The 23,948-nt window shown below is 38.6% G+C and overlaps 1 protein-coding gene and 1 pseudogene across 1 annotated transcript in view; one reads left to right on the top strand and one right to left on the bottom strand.

Annotated features, from left to right (window-relative positions):
• LOC139712611 (beta-lactamase domain-containing protein 2-like) overlaps positions 1-23,948 on the bottom strand; it is a 36,428-nt pseudogene that overhangs the window by 11,776 nt on the left and 704 nt on the right.
• Positions 12,135-23,948, top strand: part of LOC139712610 (uncharacterized) — a 29,755-nt gene continuing 17,941 nt past the window's right edge. Inside the window, exon 1 of the mRNA XM_071624416.1 lies at positions 12,135-12,281. The gene's annotated coding sequence lies outside the window, so the exon portion shown is untranslated. The remainder of the gene's footprint in view (positions 12,282-23,948) is intronic.

The following is a 23,948-nucleotide window of genomic DNA, read 5'->3' as shown; positions in this document are numbered from 1 at the left end:
AGGGAGTTTAAGATGAATAATGTACCCCAGTATACACAAAATGCATAAAGGGGAATAGGAATCGCCGTGTGGTCGGGCGGTCTGACGGTAGGTCGGGCGTCAGTTGCAAATCTTGCGTCGCGAAATCCTTCTACAGTTTTGAAGCACTTGGGGTACAAGATGACATTGAAGTGTAGATGTGCAGACATGTTGTGTGTGTGTGTGTGTGTGTGTGTGTGTGTGTGTGTGTGTGTGTTTGTCAGAAAAAGCGTTGCCATTATTATGGTGACCATTTTTTCCAAAAACCTTGTGGATTTAACTACTTCCACAGTATTTACGCGATTTACTTTAAATTTGGGTGGTATAATGATCTTTTGGTGTGGTTACGCAAGACACACTTTGGCCCGAATTCACGAAGGTGGTACAAATGAAACCATGGTTAAAACCATGGACAAAAACCATGGAACGCCAAGTGTCGCACGGAATATTTCGTTACGAAATTGGTTATTTCGTTGACAAAATGACCGTTTCGTTAACGAAATGTTCGTATAGTTACAAAACGTTGTCATTTCGTTACAAAATAATCATTTCAGTGACGAAGTGACCAATTTCATAACGAAATATTCCATGCGACACTTCGCGCTCCATGGTTTTGTCCATGGTTTAAACCATTGTTTCATAATTTGTACCACCTTTGTGAATTCGGGCCTTTGTGTTTGTACGCGGCAAGGCATTGCCATGGCAACGGCATATTCTCTTGAAAATATTGTGCAGTGAACTACTTCCACAATTTGGAAGCTATTGAACTCAAATTTTGTGTACTTGATGACATTGAGCTGGAGACGTGCAAGACATGTTTTTTGTGTTTGTCGGAGAAAGCATTATGATGGTAACTTTGTGGAGTGAACTATTTCTGTCCAGTGTTTCAAAATTGAGAACAATTGTTTTTGTTTTAATGGCTCTACCCTACTTCGATTTCAAATGGCCGCCCAAATCGGAAATTCAAGTAATGTGCAGTTTATTGCCCCGTCTCTGTACAGGCAAGCTAACCTGGAAAACATCAAAACTGCAAAATTATTTGAATATGAGACCATTCCGAAGCAAATAATTTTTCACACAAACACTATGTATATAACGTACTCTTGCATGAATCCCACAAGGATTGGAAACGATCATCCCCCAGCATTCCTACTGATTCCCACTGATCAGTTTACTAGCCATCCCCTTTAAAACTCATTCTTTATTGGCGAAATAATGCATTACTAGTTTTATTTCTTGATTCTTCGTTTATATTGGAGCCAATACGTTAATTTTGCAAACATTATTACATATTACGAACAAACGGTAAAAAAAAAAAAGTGGCGGGCAAACGCGCCGTTAAAATAGACAAACACTAAAGCAAAACAAAAATGACCACAGTAGTCATGTATGGTAATAGTTCATTTTTCCGGTTTCTTACGAATATCATAATCACGCAGAGTGCTTTTTGAAGTTATTGATATGTATTATAGTGGTCACGGATGCAACCATTTTCTAATGACGAAAATCAGAATATGCAAACAAGCTTCAACACCAAATACCAGCATGCCATATTTAATTTGTACTCTATTGATAGCCGAAAAGGATTAATTTTCACATCTGTGGAGACATTATAATCAATGACCACAAGCATTACTTTATAAACCATTATGCCTTTAAAAAAAAAAATTCACTCGTATCTTTGTGTTTTGTACGTGTCAGTATGATGTCAATATCATTTTTCTTTTCAGTACGTGTTTAAAGGTCCGTTTGAGATATATCGGGATATCTTAGTTTTATTACAAAAAACATTGTGACAATCATTTTTGGATGCCATTAATTTTGGCTGATTTGACAAATTCGCTCAACTGAGTTGAAAGGTGTTCAGGAATGAGTGGTTTGCGAGAGCAGGAAAGTTCTGCGGGTTGAGCGTTTTTCCCCTCCAAGTCGGGTTACAGTTTTTCACAGGCACGGAGCAATGTTTGATCAGTGGTAGTCTGACTTTCAGCCCCTTTGTTACTACTATTTCGCCATTCAGGATATTGGCGTCCTCAACGTCAAAAAAACTAGTATAGTTTTAAGGTGGTTTTGTCCTGTGCCTTTGACTTCGGCAAAGGCGGCGACTTCCGTCGCAGAGTCCAGTCGGCAAAAGGGTCTGGAAACCAGACTACTGAGTAGCTCGGTGGTGGAAGTTTTGCAAACTTGTTTTTCAGATGATGATTTTTCTATGCGCAGCGAAGTAGGGAGTGGCTGTGTTGTTTGTAAATTGTAAAAAAAAAAAATATTACGTTTTACTGTTAGCACTTGGGAGAGAGTTCCTACTGGCCGAACAACTATCTTCTAACTTGGAAACTGCATGATCGCATGTCACATGAAGGTAGTTGGATACCACAAAGAAGATTTATGCCGTGACGGTCATCTAGTTTTCTGCACCTACTGGGAAAAGATTACGGGTGAAAGTGGTAATGTTCATCAGTTTTCCCCCACTTTGATATGCTTGCGTACATTCCTTTGCGTCATTCTTTATAATGTGACATATGTCTCTGTCATAGCCTCAATAAGATTATCTCTCTTAACACAAAAAACTGCATCACTAGTTGCAGGACCCATGTTTCTGTTTGACAACTCACCACTCTTTGACTGTGTATAATGATGGTATATTTAATCAAGTTTTAAATTTCAGTTTCTGTGTCTTATTTCTCATGCATGAAACTGTATCTCTTCCTGAATATCAAAAGGTCTTCCTTACCATTTTGTTTCAGTCATTCTGCCCCACTTGGATGTTGAAAAGACCAGTTACAGCAGTTTAACAAACAATCAGAGCAAATGCTGCTGTAATGCTAAAAAACCGTGAAAGTTGCTCAGTTATTTTATAATTATTAATGGTGTCATTGTAAGTTACCATTCTATTAACTAAGTAGTCTCTTATAGAAACACAATGTGGAAACATTTTCTACCATAGACATGTACATGCCTTCTATAAGCAACAATGTTTAATGTTAATGTTTTTTTTTCTGACTCTTTAGTCCATCACACTGTACGTCTTTATTATGCAGTGCATGCAAACCAGCACTTTTATGTTTATAGTCGAACATGCACTCTTTCAACAAGAAACACACACTTGTTTTTAGCCTCATGAAATGACCGTAACAACACACAGACACTCAGACACTTCCTGCTACAGCAAATAGTCAACATAGAATGCAAATGTTACAGTTTTGATGGAAGTCAAGGTCGAAAACTTGCATCCACACGTATTACCGTTTCTTTATCGTATTTGTAACCGGAAGCAAGGCTTGTCAAGTTTATATGTAAGCTGCTGAGGGAGTTTAAGATGAATAATGTACCCCAGTATACACAAAATGCATAAAGGGGAATAGGAATCGCCGTGTGGTCGGGCGGTCTGACGGTAGGTCGGGCGTCAGTTGCAAATCTTGCGTCGCGAAATCCTTCTACAGTTTTGAAGCACTTGGGGTACAAGATGACATTGAAGTGTAGATGTGCAGACATGTTGTGTGTGTGTGTGTGTGTGTGTGTGTGTGTGTGTGTGTGTGTGTGTGTGTTGTCAGAAAAAGCGTTGCCATTATTATGGTGACCATTTTTTCCAAAAACCTTGTGGATTTAACTACTTCCACAGTATTTACGCGATTTACTTTAAATTTGGGTGGTATAATGATCTTTTGGTGTGGTTACGCAAGACACACTTTGGCCCGAATTCACGAAGGTGGTACAAATGAAACCATGGTTAAAACCATGGACAAAAACCATGGAACGCCAAGTGTCGCACGGAATATTTCGTTACGAAATTGGTTATTTCGTTGACAAAATGACCGTTTCGTTAACGAAATGTTCGTATAGTTACAAAACGTTGTCATTTCGTTACAAAATAATCATTTCAGTGACGAAGTGACCAATTTCATAACGAAATATTCCATGCGACACTTCGCGCTCCATGGTTTTGTCCATGGTTTAAACCATTGTTTCATAATTTGTACCACCTTTGTGAATTCGGGCCTTTGTGTTTGTACGCGGCAAGGCATTGCCATGGCAACGGCATATTCTCTTGAAAATATTGTGCAGTGAACTACTTCCACAATTTGGAAGCTATTGAACTCAAATTTTGTGTACTTGATGACATTGAGCTGGAGACGTGCAAGACATGTTTTTTGTGTTTGTCGGAGAAAGCATTATGATGGTAACTTTGTGGAGTGAACTATTTCTGTCCAGTGTTTCAAAATTGAGAACAATTGTTTTTGTTTTAATGGCTCTACCCTACTTCGATTTCAAATGGCCGCCCAAATCGGAAATTCAAGTAATGTGCAGTTTATTGCCCCGTCTCTGTACAGGCAAGCTAACCTGGAAACATCAAAACTGCAAATTATTTGAATATGAGACCATTCCGAAGCAAATAATTTTCACACAACACTATGTATATAACGTACTCTTGCATGAATCCCACAAGGATTGGAACGATCATCCCCCAGCATTCCTACTGATTCCCACTGATCAGTTACTAGCCATCCCCTTTAAACTCATTCTTTATTGGCGAAATAATGCATTACTAGTTTATTTCTTGATTCTTCGTTATATTGGAGCCAATACGTTAATTTGCAACATTATTACATATTACGAACAAACGGTAAAAAAAAAGTGGCGGGCAACGCGCCGTTAAAATAGACAAACACTAAAGCAAACAAAATGACCACAGTAGTCATGTATGGTAATAGTTCATTTTCCGGTTCTTACGAATATCATAATCACGCAGAGTGCTTTTGAAGTTATTGATATGTATTATAGTGGTCACGGATGCAACCATTTCTAATGACGAAATCAGAATATGCAACAAGCTTCAACACCAAATACCAGCATGCCATATTTAATTTGTACTCTATTGATAGCCGAAAAGGATTAATTTCACATCTGTGGAGACATTATAATCAATGACCACAAGCATTACTTTATAACCATTATGCCTTTAAAAAAAAATTCACTCGTATCTTTGTGTTTGTACGTGTCAGTATGATGTCAATATCATTTTTCTTTTCAGTACGTGTTAAAGGTCCGTTTGAGATATATCGGGATATCTTAGTTTATTACAAAAACATTGTGACAATCATTTTGGATGCCATTAATTTTGGCTGATTTGACAAATTCGCTCAACTGAGTTGAAAGGTGTTCAGGAATGAGTGGTTGCGAGAGCAGGAAGTTCTGCGGGTTGAGCGTTTCCCCTCCAAGTCGGGTTACAGTTTTCACAGGCACGGAGCAATGTTTGATCAGTGGTAGTCTGACTTTCAGCCCCTTTGTTACTACTATTTCGCCATTCAGGATATTGGCGTCCTCAACGTCAAAAACTAGTATAGTTTAAGGTGGTTTTGTCCTGTGCCTTTGACTTCGGCAAAGGCGGCGACTTCCGTCGCAGAGTCCAGTCGGCAAAGGGTCTGGAAACCAGACTACTGAGTAGCTCGGTGGTGGAAGTTTGCAAACTTGTTTTCAGATGATGATTTTCTATGCGCAGCGAAGTAGGGAGTGGCTGTGTTGTTTGTAAATTGTAAAAAAAAAATATTACGTTTTACTGTTAGCACTTGGGAGAGAGTTCCTACTGGCCGAACAACTATCTTCTAACTTGGAAACTGCATGATCGCATGTCACATGAAGGTAGTTGGATACCACAAAGAAGATTTATGCCGTGACGGTCATCTAGTTTTCTGCACCTACTGGGAAAAGATTACGGGTGAAAGTGGTAATGTTCATCAGTTTTCCCCCACTTTGATATGCTTGCGTACATTCCTTTGCGTCATTCTTTATAATGTGACATATGTCTCTGTCATAGCCTCAATAAGATTATCTCTCTTAACACAAAAAACTGCATCACTAGTTGCAGGACCCATGTTTCTGTTTGACAACTCACCACTCTTTGACTGTGTATAATGATGGTATATTTAATCAAGTTTTAAATTTCAGTTTCTGTGTCTTATTTCTCATGCATGAAACTGTATCTCTTCCTGAATATCAAAAGGTCTTCCTTACCATTTTGTTTCAGTCATTCTGCCCCACTTGGATGTTGAAAAGACCAGTTACAGCAGTTTAACAAACAATCAGAGCAAATGCTGCTGTAATGCTAAAAAACCGTGAAAGTTGCTCAGTTATTTTATAATTATTAATGGTGTCATTGTAAGTTACCATTCTATTAACTAAGTAGTCTCTTATAGAAACACAATGTGGAAACATTTTCTACCATAGACATGTACATGCCTTCTATAAGCAACAATGTTTAATGTTAATGTTTTTTTTTCTGACTCTTTAGTCCATCACACTGTACGTCTTTATTATGCAGTGCATGCAAACCAGCACTTTTATGTTTATAGTCGAACATGCACTCTTTCAACAAGAAACACACACTTGTTTTTAGCCTCATGAAATGACCGTAACAACACACAGACACTCAGACACTTCCTGCTACAGCAAATAGTCAACATAGAATGCAAATGTTACAGTTTTGATGGAAGTCAAGGTCGAAAACTTGCATCCACACGTATTACCGTTTCTTTATCGTATTTGTAACCGGAAGCAAGGCTTGTCAAGTTTATATGTAAGCTGCTGAGGGAGTTTAAGATGAATAATGTACCCCAGTATACACAAAATGCATAAAGGGGAATAGGAATCGCCGTGTGGTCGGGCGGTCTGACGGTAGGTCGGGCGTCAGTTGCAAATCTTGCGTCGCGAAATCCTTCTACAGTTTTGAAGCACTTGGGGTACAAGATGACATTGAAGTGTAGATGTGCAGACATGTTGTGTGTGTGTGTGTGTGTGTGTGTGTGTGTGTGTGTGTGTGTTGTCAGAAAAAGCGTTGCCATTATTATGGTGACCATTTTTTCCAAAAACCTTGTGGATTTAACTACTTCCACAGTATTTACGCGATTTACTTTAAATTTGGGTGGTATAATGATCTTTTGGTGTGGTTACGCAAGACACACTTTGGCCCGAATTCACGAAGGTGGTACAAATGAAACCATGGTTAAAACCATGGACAAAAACCATGGAACGCCAAGTGTCGCACGGAATATTTCGTTACGAAATTGGTTATTTCGTTGACAAAATGACCGTTTCGTTAACGAAATGTTCGTATAGTTACAAAACGTTGTCATTTCGTTACAAAATAATCATTTCAGTGACGAAGTGACCAATTTCATAACGAAATATTCCATGCGACACTTCGCGCTCCATGGTTTTGTCCATGGTTTAAACCATTGTTTCATAATTTGTACCACCTTTGTGAATTCGGGCCTTTGTGTTTGTACGCGGCAAGGCATTGCCATGGCAACGGCATATTCTCTTGAAAATATTGTGCAGTGAACTACTTCCACAATTTGGAAGCTATTGAACTCAAATTTTGTGTACTTGATGACATTGAGCTGGAGACGTGCAAGACATGTTTTTTGTGTTTGTCGGAGAAAGCATTATGATGGTAACTTTGTGGAGTGAACTATTTCTGTCCAGTGTTTCAAAATTGAGAACAATTGTTTTTGTTTTAATGGCTCTACCCTACTTCGATTTCAAATGGCCGCCCAAATCGGAAATTCAAGTAATGTGCAGTTTATTGCCCCGTCTCTGTACAGGCAAGCTAACCTGGAAACATCAAAACTGCAAATTATTTGAATATGAGACCATTCCGAAGCAAATAATTTTCACACAACACTATGTATATAACGTACTCTTGCATGAATCCCACAAGGATTGGAACGATCATCCCCCAGCATTCCTACTGATTCCCACTGATCAGTTACTAGCCATCCCCTTTAAACTCATTCTTTATTGGCGAAATAATGCATTACTAGTTTATTTCTTGATTCTTCGTTATATTGGAGCCAATACGTTAATTTGCAACATTATTACATATTACGAACAAACGGTAAAAAAAAAGTGGCGGGCAACGCGCCGTTAAAATAGACAAACACTAAAGCAAACAAAATGACCACAGTAGTCATGTATGGTAATAGTTCATTTTCCGGTTCTTACGAATATCATAATCACGCAGAGTGCTTTTGAAGTTATTGATATGTATTATAGTGGTCACGGATGCAACCATTTCTAATGACGAAATCAGAATATGCAACAAGCTTCAACACCAAATACCAGCATGCCATATTTAATTTGTACTCTATTGATAGCCGAAAAGGATTAATTTCACATCTGTGGAGACATTATAATCAATGACCACAAGCATTACTTTATAACCATTATGCCTTTAAAAAAAAATTCACTCGTATCTTTGTGTTTGTACGTGTCAGTATGATGTCAATATCATTTTTCTTTTCAGTACGTGTTAAAGGTCCGTTTGAGATATATCGGGATATCTTAGTTTATTACAAAAACATTGTGACAATCATTTTGGATGCCATTAATTTTGGCTGATTTGACAAATTCGCTCAACTGAGTTGAAAGGTGTTCAGGAATGAGTGGTTGCGAGAGCAGGAAGTTCTGCGGGTTGAGCGTTTCCCCTCCAAGTCGGGTTACAGTTTTCACAGGCACGGAGCAATGTTTGATCAGTGGTAGTCTGACTTTCAGCCCCTTTGTTACTACTATTTCGCCATTCAGGATATTGGCGTCCTCAACGTCAAAAACTAGTATAGTTTAAGGTGGTTTTGTCCTGTGCCTTTGACTTCGGCAAAGGCGGCGACTTCCGTCGCAGAGTCCAGTCGGCAAAGGGTCTGGAAACCAGACTACTGAGTAGCTCGGTGGTGGAAGTTTGCAAACTTGTTTTCAGATGATGATTTTCTATGCGCAGCGAAGTAGGGAGTGGCTGTGTTGTTTGTAAATTGTAAAAAAAAAAATATTACGTTTTACTGTTAGCACTTGGGAGAGAGTTCCTACTGGCCGAACAACTATCTTCTAACTTGGAAACTGCATGATCGCATGTCACATGAAGGTAGTTGGATACCACAAAGAAGATTTATGCCGTGACGGTCATCTAGTTTTCTGCACCTACTGGGAAAAGATTACGGGTGAAAGTGGTAATGTTCATCAGTTTTCCCCCACTTTGATATGCTTGCGTACATTCCTTTGCGTCATTCTTTATAATGTGACATATGTCTCTGTCATAGCCTCAATAAGATTATCTCTCTTAACACAAAAAACTGCATCACTAGTTGCAGGACCCATGTTTCTGTTTGACAACTCACCACTCTTTGACTGTGTATAATGATGGTATATTTAATCAAGTTTTAAATTTCAGTTTCTGTGTCTTATTTCTCATGCATGAAACTGTATCTCTTCCTGAATATCAAAAGGTCTTCCTTACCATTTTGTTTCAGTCATTCTGCCCCACTTGGATGTTGAAAAGACCAGTTACAGCAGTTTAACAAACAATCAGAGCAAATGCTGCTGTAATGCTAAAAAACCGTGAAAGTTGCTCAGTTATTTTATAATTATTAATGGTGTCATTGTAAGTTACCATTCTATTAACTAAGTAGTCTCTTATAGAAACACAATGTGGAAACATTTTCTACCATAGACATGTACATGCCTTCTATAAGCAACAATGTTTAATGTTAATGTTTTTTTTTCTGACTCTTTAGTCCATCACACTGTACGTCTTTATTATGCAGTGCATGCAAACCAGCACTTTTATGTTTATAGTCGAACATGCACTCTTTCAACAAGAAACACACACTTGTTTTTAGCCTCATGAAATGACCGTAACAACACACAGACACTCAGACACTTCCTGCTACAGCAAATAGTCAACATAGAATGCAAATGTTACAGTTTTGATGGAAGTCAAGGTCGAAAACTTGCATCCACACGTATTACCGTTTCTTTATCGTATTTGTAACCGGAAGCAAGGCTTGTCAAGTTTATATGTAAGCTGCTGAGGGAGTTTAAGATTAATAATGTACCCCAGTATACACAAAATGCATAAAGGGGAATAGGAATCGCCGTGTGGTCGGGCGGTCTGACGGTAGGTCGGGCGTCAGTTGCAAATCTTGCGTCGCGAAATCCTTCTACAGTTTTGAAGCACTTGGGGTACAAGATGACATTGAAGTGTAGATGTGCAGACATGTTGTGTGTGTGTGTGTGTGTGTGTGTGTGTGTGTGTGTGTGTGTGTTGTCAGAAAAAGCGTTGCCATTATTATGGTGACCATTTTTTCCAAAAACCTTGTGGATTTAACTACTTCCACAGTATTTACGCGATTTACTTTAAATTTGGGTGGTATAATGATCTTTTGGTGTGGTTACGCAAGACACACTTTGGCCCGAATTCACGAAGGTGGTACAAATGAAACCATGGTTAAAACCATGGACAAAAACCATGGAACGCCAAGTGTCGCACGGAATATTTCGTTACGAAATTGGTTATTTCGTTGACAAAATGACCGTTTCGTTAACGAAATGTTCGTATAGTTACAAAACGTTGTCATTTCGTTACAAAATAATCATTTCAGTGACGAAGTGACCAATTTCATAACGAAATATTCCATGCGACACTTCGCGCTCCATGGTTTTGTCCATGGTTTAAACCATTGTTTCATAATTTGTACCACCTTTGTGAATTCGGGCCTTTGTGTTTGTACGCGGCAAGGCATTGCCATGGCAACGGCATATTCTCTTGAAAATATTGTGCAGTGAACTACTTCCACAATTTGGAAGCTATTGAACTCAAATTTTGTGTACTTGATGACATTGAGCTGGAGACGTGCAAGACATGTTTTTTGTGTTTGTCGGAGAAAGCATTATGATGGTAACTTTGTGGAGTGAACTATTTCTGTCCAGTGTTTCAAAATTGAGAACAATTGTTTTTGTTTTAATGGCTCTACCCTACTTCGATTTCAAATGGCCGCCCAAATCGGAAATTCAAGTAATGTGCAGTTTATTGCCCCGTCTCTGTACAGGCAAGCTAACCTGGAAACATCAAAACTGCAAATTATTTGAATATGAGACCATTCCGAAGCAAATAATTTTCACACAACACTATGTATATAACGTACTCTTGCATGAATCCCACAAGGATTGGAACGATCATCCCCCAGCATTCCTACTGATTCCCACTGATCAGTTACTAGCCATCCCCTTTAAACTCATTCTTTATTGGCGAAATAATGCATTACTAGTTTATTTCTTGATTCTTCGTTATATTGGAGCCAATACGTTAATTTGCAACATTATTACATATTACGAACAAACGGTAAAAAAAAAGTGGCGGGCAACGCGCCGTTAAAATAGACAAACACTAAAGCAAACAAAATGACCACAGTAGTCATGTATGGTAATAGTTCATTTTCCGGTTCTTACGAATATCATAATCACGCAGAGTGCTTTTGAAGTTATTGATATGTATTATAGTGGTCACGGATGCAACCATTTCTAATGACGAAATCAGAATATGCAACAAGCTTCAACACCAAATACCAGCATGCCATATTTAATTTGTACTCTATTGATAGCCGAAAAGGATTAATTTCACATCTGTGGAGACATTATAATCAATGACCACAAGCATTACTTTATAACCATTATGCCTTTAAAAAAAAATTCACTCGTATCTTTGTGTTTGTACGTGTCAGTATGATGTCAATATCATTTTTCTTTTCAGTACGTGTTAAAGGTCCGTTTGAGATATATCGGGATATCTTAGTTTATTACAAAAACATTGTGACAATCATTTTGGATGCCATTAATTTTGGCTGATTTGACAAATTCGCTCAACTGAGTTGAAAGGTGTTCAGGAATGAGTGGTTGCGAGAGCAGGAAGTTCTGCGGGTTGAGCGTTTCCCCTCCAAGTCGGGTTACAGTTTTCACAGGCACGGAGCAATGTTTGATCAGTGGTAGTCTGACTTTCAGCCCCTTTGTTACTACTATTTCGCCATTCAGGATATTGGCGTCCTCAACGTCAAAAACTAGTATAGTTTAAGGTGGTTTTGTCCTGTGCCTTTGACTTCGGCAAAGGCGGCGACTTCCGTCGCAGAGTCCAGTCGGCAAAGGGTCTGGAAACCAGACTACTGAGTAGCTCGGTGGTGGAAGTTTGCAAACTTGTTTTCAGATGATGATTTTCTATGCGCAGCGAAGTAGGGAGTGGCTGTGTTGTTTGTAAATTGTAAAAAAAAAAATATTACGTTTTACTGTTAGCACTTGGGAGAGAGTTCCTACTGGCCGAACAACTATCTTCTAACTTGGAAACTGCATGATCGCATGTCACATGAAGGTAGTTGGATACCACAAAGGAGATTTATGCCGTGACGGTCATCTAGTTTTCTGCACCTACTGGGAAAAGATTACGGGTGAAAGTGGTAATGTTCATCAGTTTTCCCCCACTTTGATATGCTTGCGTACATTCCTTTGCGTCATTCTTTATAATGTGACATATGTCTCTGTCATAGCCTCAATAAGATTATCTCTCTTAACACAAAAAACTGCATCACTAGTTGCAGGACCCATATTTCTGTTTGACAACTCACCACTCTTTGACTGTGTATAATGATGGTATATTTAATCAAGTTTTAAATTTCAGTTTCTGTGTCTTATTTCTCATGCATGAAACTGTATCTCTTCCTGAATATCAAAAGGTCTTCCTTACCATTTTGTTTCAGTCATTCTGCCCCACTTGGATGTTGAAAAGACCAGTTACAGCAGTTTAACAAACAATCAGAGCAAATGCTGCTGTAATGCTAAAAAACCGTGAAAGTTGCTCAGTTATTTTATAATTATTAATGGTGTCATTGTAAGTTACCATTCTATTAACTAAGTAGTCTCTTATAGAAACACAATGTGGAAACATTTTCTACCATAGACATGTACATGCCTTCTATAAGCAACAATGTTTAATGTTAATGTTTTTTTTTCTGACTCTTTAGTCCATCACACTGTACGTCTTTATTATGCAGTGCATGCAAACCAGCACTTTTATGTTTATAGTCGAACATGCACTCTTTCAACAAGAAACACACACTTGTTTTTAGCCTCATGAAATGACCGTAACAACACACAGACACTCAGACACTTCCTGCTACAGCAAATAGTCAACATAGAATGCAAATGTTACAGTTTTGATGGAAGTCAAGGTCGAAAACTTGCATCCACACGTATTACCGTTTCTTTATCGTATTTGTAACCGGAAGCAAGGCTTGTCAAGTTTATATGTAAGCTGCTGAGGGAGTTTAAGATTAATAATGTACCCCAGTATACACAAAATGCATAAAGGGGAATAGGAATCGCCGTGTGGTCGGGCGGTCTGACGGTAGGTCGGGCGTCAGTTGCAAATCTTGCGTCGCGAAATCCTTCTACAGTTTTGAAGCACTTGGGGTACAAGATGACATTGAAGTGTAGATGTGCAGACATGTTGTGTGTGTGTGTGTGTGTGTGTGTGTGTGTGTGTGTGTGTGTGTGTGTGTGTGTTTGTCAGAAAAAGCGTTGCCATTATTATGGTGACCATTTTTTCCAAAAACCTTGTGGATTTAACTACTTCCACAGTATTTACGCGATTTACTTTAAATTTGGGTGGTATAATGATCTTTTGGTGTGGTTACGCAAGACACACTTTGGCCCGAATTCACGAAGGTGGTACAAATGAAACCATGGTTAAAACCATGGACAAAAACCATGGAACGCCAAGTGTCGCACGGAATATTTCGTTACGAAATTGGTTATTTCGTTGACAAAATGACCGTTTCGTTAACGAAATGTTCGTATAGTTACAAAACGTTGTCATTTCGTTACAAAATAATCATTTCAGTGACGAAGTGACCAATTTCATAACGAAATATTCCATGCGACACTTCGCGCTCCATGGTTTTGTCCATGGTTTAAACCATTGTTTCATAATTTGTACCACCTTTGTGAATTCGGGCCTTTGTGTTTGTACGCGGCAAGGCATTGCCATGGCAACGGCATATTCTCTTGAAAATATTGTGCAGTGAACTACTTCCACAATTTGGAAGCTATTGAACTCAAATTTTGTGTACTTGATGACATTGAGCTGGAGACGTGCAAGACATGTTTTTTGTGTTTGTCGGAGAAAGCATTATGATGGTAACTTTGTGGAGTGAACTATTTCTGTCCAGTGTTTCAAAATTGAGAACAATTGTTTTTGTTTTAATGGTTCTACCCTACTTCGATTTCAAATGGCCGCCCAAATCGGAAATTCAAGTAATGTGCAGTTTATTGCCCCGTCTCTGTACAGGCAAGCTAACCTGGAAACATCAAAACTGCAAATTATTTGAATATGAGACCATTCCGAAGCAAATAATTTTCACACAACACTATGTATATAACGTACTCTTGCATGAATCCCACAAGGATTGGAACGATCATCCCCCAGCATTCCTACTGATTCCCACTGATCAGTTACTAGCCATCCCCTTTAAACTCATTCTTTATTGGCGAAATAATGCATTACTAGTTTATTTCTTGATTCTTCGTTATATTGGAGCCAATACGTTAATTTGCAACATTATTACATATTACGAACAAACGGTAAAAAAAAAGTGGCGGGCAACGCGCCGTTAAAATAGACAAACACTAAAGCAAACAAAATGACCACAGTAGTCATGTATGGTAATAGTTCATTTTCCGGTTCTTACGAATATCATAATCACGCAGAGTGCTTTTGAAGTTATTGATATGTATTATAGTGGTCACGGATGCAACCATTTCTAATGACGAAATCAGAATATGCAACAAGCTTCAACACCAAATACCAGCATGCCATATTTAATTTGTACTCTATTGATAGCCGAAAAGGATTAATTTCACATCTGTGGAGACATTATAATCAATGACCACAAGCATTACTTTATAACCATTATGCCTTTAAAAAAAAATTCACTCGTATCTTTGTGTTTGTACGTGCCAGTATGATGTCAATATCATTTTTCTTTTCAGTACGTGTTAAAGGTCCGTTTGAGACATATCGGGATATCTTAGTTTATTACAAAAACATTGTGACAATCATTTTGGATGCCATTAATTTTGGCTGATTTGACAAATTCGCTCAACTGAGTTGAATTTGAGAATACGAATTGCTGCTCTTTACCCTGGGCTTAATACCCCGCTTCGCGTTAGACCATAATATTTCACCATTTATAACAACATAATAGAAAATTTCCTTTAAGCGGGATATTTATAAAAGTCCCCAAACCTTCAAAAACCATCAGCGCCCTCGAAATGGGGTAACACCATCAATTTACTTTCAATTTTTCACCATTAAGAAAAAAATATTAACATTGGAATTTCAACTCCTGCCAGTTATTTTGGCGGTCATCTTTAACACTTCAAAACGCTAACACAAAAGTGGCATCAACCAGGCTTGGATCAAGCACCCTCGAAATAGGCTAAAACCATCTGTTGCGACACGGATTGTCGCCCCTACACGGATTGTCGCCTCCTGCTCGGGGCGACAATCCGTGACGGGCGCTGGCGGCACGGATTGTCGCCCCCGTCACGGATTGTCGCCTGGCGACAATCCGTGACGCTTTTGCAGTTCCCAGTTTTTGACCTCGAAGGCGACAATCCGTGTTGGCAAAAAATTTGTTGCGACACGGATTGTCGCCCCGTCACGGATTGTCGCCTCGGGCTTGGGGTGGTTCCTCCGGTGTTACGCTTTGGTGGGATGGGTATGACTGGTAAGTTATGCGTATGTGTGTGTGTGTGTGTGTGTGTGTGTGTGTGTGTGTATTGTGAGCTGCATGATATGTGATGTGTATGATTTGATGTGTGTGTGTGTGTGTGTGTGTGTGTGTATTGTGAGCTGCATGATATGTGATGTGTATGATTTTTGTTGTGTGTGTGTGTGTGTGTATGTGTGTGTGTTTGGAGTATAACAATACAATATGTAGGAAATGTGCATGTGTGGTGGTTGTATAGTGGTAGTGGTTTGTTTGTCTGTGTGTATACGTGTGCCTGTATGCTTGCGTGTGTATGTGGAATATAGTGGCGCTACTGTGGCAATACAAACGCCTTCAGAGTGTATAAGCACGTGTTTAAAGAATTCACACCAGCGTTGATCTAAAATAGTATGGGTGTGTCAACCAATATCAGCGGTGAGGCGGGCTAGGCGAGAGAGAGACCGAGAGAAAATACATACGAGGGAGGTACCCTCCCCAAATGTTATTCGTCTTTGTTCATTTTTCACTGCAGTCATTTTCTTCCATCAGTCTTATAAACTAGAACGTCCATACCACTATTCTTTGTCCCAGAATAGGTTTGGCATGCTCTATGCATGAGCGAATAATTTCCACACGCCGTAAAAAATTTGTCAATCGTTAGTTGATTTTAGCACAAACGAACTGCCATTGCACACCGCTAATACATACGTAATACAAACAAACACCAACAAACACTCAAACAAATCTTCATAATGCAAATAAACCAACTCAACAATTTTTCTTTGATATTTATTGATTTCATTCAAATCATTCATGAATCCACCCATTCTGGGAGTAACATGAACAAAAAAAAGTTACAAATGGCAATTCGAAACACAAACAAATCCATTTGTCAATTTATACCACAAATAATCTCACTTCAACATAGATAACTCGATTATAGACCAACCCTACTAATAATTTCTTCACGAGAAAGTTTTGACATGTATAGGGCCCTACCAAACCTATATTCCTTTAATATATTGATTTGGATCATGTAACACGGAACACCTTCTTACTTACAAGGGCATATACATAAAAAAAACACAAATACATTACACAAATCTAGAATGAAATCAGTCATAAAAAAACCCGACCACCCCCTCCTGAGCGTTCGGACGAATGAGCCTTCAGAATAACAAACTTTTGCAATAACGAAATGTACCCCCATTCCCACATACCGACGCACACGCGAACCGATACCACATTCCTTCCTGATGAAACAATTTCCCAATGTTGATGAATAAGACATAATGGACCGTATGCAGAAAAGCAGCATCCGCCCGCACGCAAGCTCCACTCCAAATTCATATACAAATCTGCCAAACAAACTCATCAAATTCAAAGCTGCTGATAAAATCAATATCAACGTTTATGCCAGCAACAGCTTACTAGGTATCCCTCCCCACGCGCAGCTAAAAAACACATACGCAAAAAACTGACATAATAAACACATTCTTCCATCACACACACACACACACACACACACACACACACACACACACACGCACACACACACACGCACAAACGGACACTAAATTATCATGTGCACGCGCACATACACACTTCCTTGAAACCTCACCATGACTTTTTACATGGCATGTTTGCATGGATGTAGCCATGTAAGTTATGTGTTAGTATTTCAATGATTATGTCCAGAACGATATTACCAAACAAAATGTGCTTCGAGGGCGGGCGACAATCCGTGCCGCCAGCCCTCGTCACGGATTGTCGCCAGGCGACAATCCGTGACGGGGGCGACAATCCGTGTCGCAACACCATCAATTGCTTTTTATTTTACACCATTTACAAGGAAATGGGGGCTTACGTAGAAATTGTCTTTTTTGACGGCCATTTTGTGGGCCATTCTGGCTGCCATCTTTATCATCTCAAAACCCTTAAGGATGAAAGAGCTGTATCCTGCAGTTTCAGATTATGCAAACTTAAAATAGGGTGAAACCACCAACCTTTCTCAATTTTACATCGTTTACACGGAAATAGGGGGCCTACATGTGAATTTTCTTTTTTGGCGGTCACTTTGGCCGCCTTCTGTATTATCTAAACACATACAAAATAGAATATATACAAACCACCAATTGCTTTCGAATTGTCAAAATTTAGAAGGAATTGATACACAGGAATTTCAGTCTTTTGCTGCCATTTCGGCGACCATCTTGAATATCTCAAAATCTTCAAGGATCTGGTGTTGCATCGTCCCGAGTCGGATTCCGAGCCTCGTAATAGGGTAAAATCCATTCAATTTCTCACTATTTAGAAGGAAATACGTGAAAATTAATTCATATTTTCAATTTCCGGCCATTTTGGAGGCTAATTTAGCGGCAATTTTGGCGGCAGCCTTGAATATCTCAAAACCTTCAAGGATGCAAGAGTTGCATCATCCAGATTCTGATTTAGCACCCTTGAAATAGGGTAGAACCATCAAATGTTTTCAATTTCTCACAACTAGAAGGAAATACATGAGAATTTCCGGTTTGGGCGACTATTATTGGCAGCCATCTTGAATATCTCCAAACCCTCAAGGATGCAAGGGTTGCATCATTCAGATTGAGATTCAGCACCTCAAAATAGGGTAAAAGCATCAAAATAATTTGTGTAGACGATAATACAAGGTTCAGCCTCTGGCACCCAGACTAAAATTTCCGTTATTCATACATGCATGCATGGCAAAAAGCAATGTTTCTATATAAATGTATTTCAATTTGAATTTCAATTTCAATATCACTTTGTGTTTCTCGATGGAAAATGCATAAAATATAACAAAATATGATCATACAAAATGTCCAGCTTGGATATATACAAAAAAAAAAAACCAACAACATTGTACATACCGGTCGATGTGTCATTTTCAATCAAAGTAAAAGAATGCTAAAGAGAAATACGATTTAACCTACTAGAAAGCAAAGCTTGTTGAGCGTAGGTCTTAACAAAAGCTGAGTGTGGAGAACAGGATGAGGAGCACGGGTACAACTAAAGACCGAAATAAGAATAAACAAAAGAGAATGACTATCAATACGAAGGGGGCGCAGACGATTCTTCTCACATATAAAATGAGAACAAGTATCCACATGCTGCACACTATATAGCAGTTCTTGCTCCAAGAGCAATTTGACAGGGGAGTGATGATGTGAATACGACATAATTCTATGGTTGTAAAATTCCTGCTTCCATTGAAAAATTAATACACTGGGAAAGAGTCAGAAAATGGAAGACATGAATTAACAATGTGTATTATGTGATAAACCAGCCAGCTGCAATGCCGCATGAAAAGAGTTAGAAGAAAGAAGGGTAAACTATGACGGTATGTGACGTGACCGAAGGTTTTATACCAGAAGTGGAAGGAAACACACCGATAGACAGGAATCTCCAGAGAGCATGCAACTATACGTATGCATAAGCCTGTTCACATGGCAACACTTGGAACCGAGCAGTATATAGCAGAGCATCCATGAGCATGAACATGATAAAAAGGAATGTTATTGCACTTGTGTGTCGTAACTATTCAATACATGCTGTCTGAGTTTACGTTTGCAGGATAATGACAAACAGCTTGCAAGACTTCTGTTGGGAGATCATTCCAATATTTTGGACCTGTATACATAATTGTGTTTTTAGCGAAAATTGTTCGAGTTCATGGAAGGTGACAAGCGTCACTTTGGCGAGTTGGATAGTCGTGGTGGACAAAATTGCTTAATTTTTATGAACATCTGTAAAAAACAAATCTGGAAGATCTTTTGAGGAAAAGTTAATACATTAAAATACCTAAGTTATAATCAAACAAATCTGTCAGTTTGAAAATTTTGTGACGCTTGAGTGAGATAAATACCCGGCGTGGTTAATAATTCTGATCGCTCGCTTTAGAAGAAGAACAAGCGAATCCGGCAAATATTTGGAGGCGTTACCGCAAGCAAGAATTCCATAGTTGAGATATGGGGAAATCATGGTGGAATATACATGCATAATCTGCAAAATATGTTTGGGCAAAAAATGTTTCAGTTTGTTTAGGATTCCTGTGTTTTGTTTTTCAGGAGAGTTCGTTATCGATGTAAAATCCTAAAAACTTTGTACTCTCTACTCGGGTTAGATTAATACCATTTATCTTAACATCATCAGGAATAGCTTGTAGAGAATTGAGTATCTGAATATACGAACGATCCAAGTCAATGGAAGATCATTTCGAGAAAACTTAAAAAAAGACTTCATATCTTTTTTATTTCTCCAATAATATTCTATTTAACTGTGATGGGAAGGCAACATTTTTAAATACAAATTAGTACATATATTACTATCACAATTAACATTTACATTAATTGTGGAGAGGTCTGTTTGCGTGATGGCCTTGAGTCGTTCTTTGAATCATATGGACTTGGGTCGTTCTTTGATTCATACAGGATAGGCTGCTATATCAATGGTATGGTTAAAATTAAGCAAAAGATAAGAGAGGTTTGTTACTTTTTTCAGCTTTTAGTCCGTATGGAATACAAAAATGTAGTTGTCTACCATAGTATAATGTCCCTCATCTCTATACTATATAATTCATCATGTGTGTGCATCTGTGTGTGTGCACGTCTATGGGTATACATGGAGCTATAATGTGTATTATGTATATGTGTTAAATGCGTGGAAATGTCTTCCATCTGTCTCTTATGAGGAATAATATGTGTACGATATAACTAAGGAACCGCAGCTGAATATTTGCACATGCATAAATAAGTGGATAAAGCTGTCGCCATGAACCCATGGTTGCACATAACTAAGGTCAAGGGTCAAAGGTTATTGGTAAAGTTAAAATTGCAAAATGTCACAATTTTCCCCGTGTCTCTGCAGTGCGGGAAAGTAACTTCTTGAAGTTATAATACACACGTATTACTAGACATCAATTCTCTGAATCTGTTGGGCCATTTGTTCAAAGGTAAGGTAAAAAATGCTGCCATTTCACTAGTTTCCCCATCCTCTAAAATGGTTTGATTGCTACATTTTTAGTTACTCCTAAATGCAGACCATACATCGTCCTATAACTAACATGCGAAATGAAAACACAAATTTCTTCATTTTTCCCCAATAATTTTGTGTAATTCAAATGGCAGGAACTTGGTTCTTTTGCATTTTTTGTACCTTTCTCCAACTGCTCTAAAGCCTTTTGCTCTTATTTTGCTTCCATTCTAACTAATTCCTTTGTTTTTTCCCAACATAACTCCTCATCACTGTCCAGCAAGTCATGTTCATTTTTTGTATACATGAATAGGCCTGGACAAGGAGTGATGAGAGAGGGCGCTATAATATGAATGTAAGAATGGCCCAAGTCCTGGACTTGGATCATTCTTTCCAGGTAAGCATGCCTGTACAGTGACAGGGCGATTAAACTGCACATTACCAGAATATGAGACCATTCTGAAGCAAATAATATTTTCACACAACAATAGATATAAATAATGAACTCTTCAATGAATCCCACAAGGATTGGAACAATCATCCCCCAGCATTCCCACTGATTCCCACTGATGAGGTACTAGCCATCCCCTTTAAGTAGGGACTTTGATATCCACGGTTGTCTTGGTACTTTCTTATAATTCGATCTGGATTGACTTGACCATATAAGCATTACGTGTACAAGTATCTATAAGGATGTTCACGAAAACATCAAAGGACGAATTTACATTTCTTTGATTATAAACAGAGGACCAATCAACTGACCTCAATCCCACGATTACATTCGGACGTGTCACGAAAACATTAGTTAAGGGTAGGCATTTTCATAGTAGAAAAGTGTGGTACAAGCGCATATATCGGAAATGATCGGTAAGATCAGAAACTACCATACCAGAAGTAACATCAGTAAATAGATTATTAACGAATATATTATCGATGAGAGTAGAAGTAGCATCAGATATCCGACTAGGTTTCCCGATAAGAGGAATGAATGATTTTGACAACAAAAAATTAAGAAAGTCTTGACAGATTAAAGTATCATTACAATTTAGAAGATTTATATTGAAGTTACCCATAATGAAGCATGTCTTATTGTCAAAGTGATCAACAGAGAGAAGATTGTGAAATAGCTCAATGAATTCAGAAAGGTTGGAATGTGGAGGTCTATAAATTTCCCCCAAAATGATTTCCCCCTTGTTTGGGGTCATGACCTCAATGAAAATACTCTCAAGGCATTCAGACATAATACAATTTTCATTTAACAGTTTGTGGTTTAAATTTTGCGTGACGTAGAAACCTACAACACCACCACTTTTGAAAGTCCTGTTTTTGGTAACTAATTTAAAACTGTCGATGGTAAATAGAGAAGAAGTTGACGTTTCCTTGAGCCAGGTTTCACTGAGACCGATAATGCTGTGTTTAAATTGTAATTCGTTGAGAAATAAGAGTAATTGATCGAAATTCTTCTAATGTTCAAACAGTGAAACAAAAAGTTCATTGCAGTGTGAATGAGAAAATGTAATTATTTCTTTTTCCAAGTGGTGGTGAGAAAGTTGGCTTTCATTTCGAGCAGACGCACCATAAGTGTCAAAATCAAGCTTCAGATCTTTGGTTTCTGTGTGTAAAGAAGTAATAAAATCGGAATCTTCAACTTCTTCACTGTCATAAGAATTTAGGGGGGGGGGGTTAGTGCAGCTGATTGATAATCATTTGCATCGTTATCAGGAGAAAACATAGCGTTTATGAACTCATCCGTTATCAAAGGTGAACGAACACAAGTTGAATAATAACTTGATTACCGGAAATACATGTTCATGACTTAGAACACCGTAGGTCTCTTAGAAACGAGTTTCAGGAATAACATTCAGTCGGTAAGCATAGTATATTCATAACACACGGCGTTCACATTGGGGGGCTTTGGACGAAGGGTGGTGTTCCCATTAACGCGACGCGCCACCACCCAACCCACTCTTTCGGCACAAGCCCTTTCTGGACGCCTGTTCAATCTAAAAAAAAAAGAGGGTATCAACATTCTACGAATCAAACTGCAGATCCGATCGGTTTTTAAAAACCATCGCCTCTCTTTTCTCTTGCTTTATAAACAAAGTTATATCCAGCTAAATTGTACATCGCAGCAACACTTTCATCAAACCATGTTTCGGTGAATGCATATATACTGAATTGATGAGTTAAAGTCTGGAGGTGATCTTCAACTCGGTGGAATTTTGAGGCAAGACTTCGAGCATTCAAATGAAAAAGTGAAAAGGTGTGTGGCATTTGTAAATTCGAAACTTTAGCATTAAATGTGTCACTGAAGTAATGGTGACAGGGACTGTCTAAATCTTCCAAATTGCAATCAGATTCAATATCCTGTTCATCAACTGAGAGGACATTCACAATAGACAGATAGAGGCACTAAGTTTAGAGGTATCAATGTTAACATTGCTATAAAAAAAATTTCAGTGTACACTGGAATTCATCATCATCTACTATTCTGGTTGGGAACTCTGCTGCCATACAGAAGGAGCATAACCATATTCGAGAGGACAATTTCTCGGCATCTACGTCGGAAACACAATTTTCATGGCACACATTGCCGCATTTGCATTGGCGTTATACTTATCATTCTTGTTTCGTACTACTTTCAAACATATGTTACATTTAATTATAGCTCACGGACATAAACAAGGCAAGTGCCAAATTGTGTCTCGCCCATTCGCATACAAGGAATTAATATTTCTATAACTCCCAGAAGTTAATTGACCTGCTTATGACCTTTGACCTTGTGGTGACCTTCAACACCCCAAGGGACATTTACCATCCAAGTTTGGTCACAAACGGACAAAGGGATCAAAAGTAATGAGCCATAATCGAATTAAAACGCGCCATAAAAACTTAACATTGGGCCCTAAAAATTTGTTGACCCCTTTCTGTGACCTTTGACCTTGTGATGACCTTTAACTCCCCAAGGGACATCTACCGTCCAACTTTGGTCACAAACGGACATAGGGATCAAAAGTTATGAGCCACAATCAAAACGCCCCTAAAAACATAACATTGGGCCCTAAAAGTTTGTTGACCCCTGTCTGTGACCTTTGACCTTGTGGTTACCTTCAACTCCCCAAGAGACATCTACCATCACCCAAGTTTGATTGCCATTGTAGCAACATGTGCTGAGTTACATGTGATAAGAGAGTCTTGCAAGTAAACTTTAACGTATGACCTCAAATGACATTTGACCTTATCATGTGACCTCTTACAGCACCCATAACATGAAGGTACCCCCAGTACATCCATCATCCAAGTTTGATTGCCATTGTAGCAATATGTGTCGAGTTACGTGTGATAAGAGAGTCTTGCAAGTAAACT

This window comes from Diadema antillarum, unplaced genomic scaffold (assembly GCF_040938485.1).
Source record: "Diadema antillarum isolate AM-2024a unplaced genomic scaffold, OU_Dant_1.0 seq00001829_RagTag, whole genome shotgun sequence".
Classification (NCBI taxonomy): domain Eukaryota; kingdom Metazoa; phylum Echinodermata; class Echinoidea; order Diadematoida; family Diadematidae; genus Diadema; species Diadema antillarum.
The sequence above is the reverse complement of the archived record's forward strand: the minus strand, read 5'-3'. Positions and strand labels throughout refer to the sequence as shown.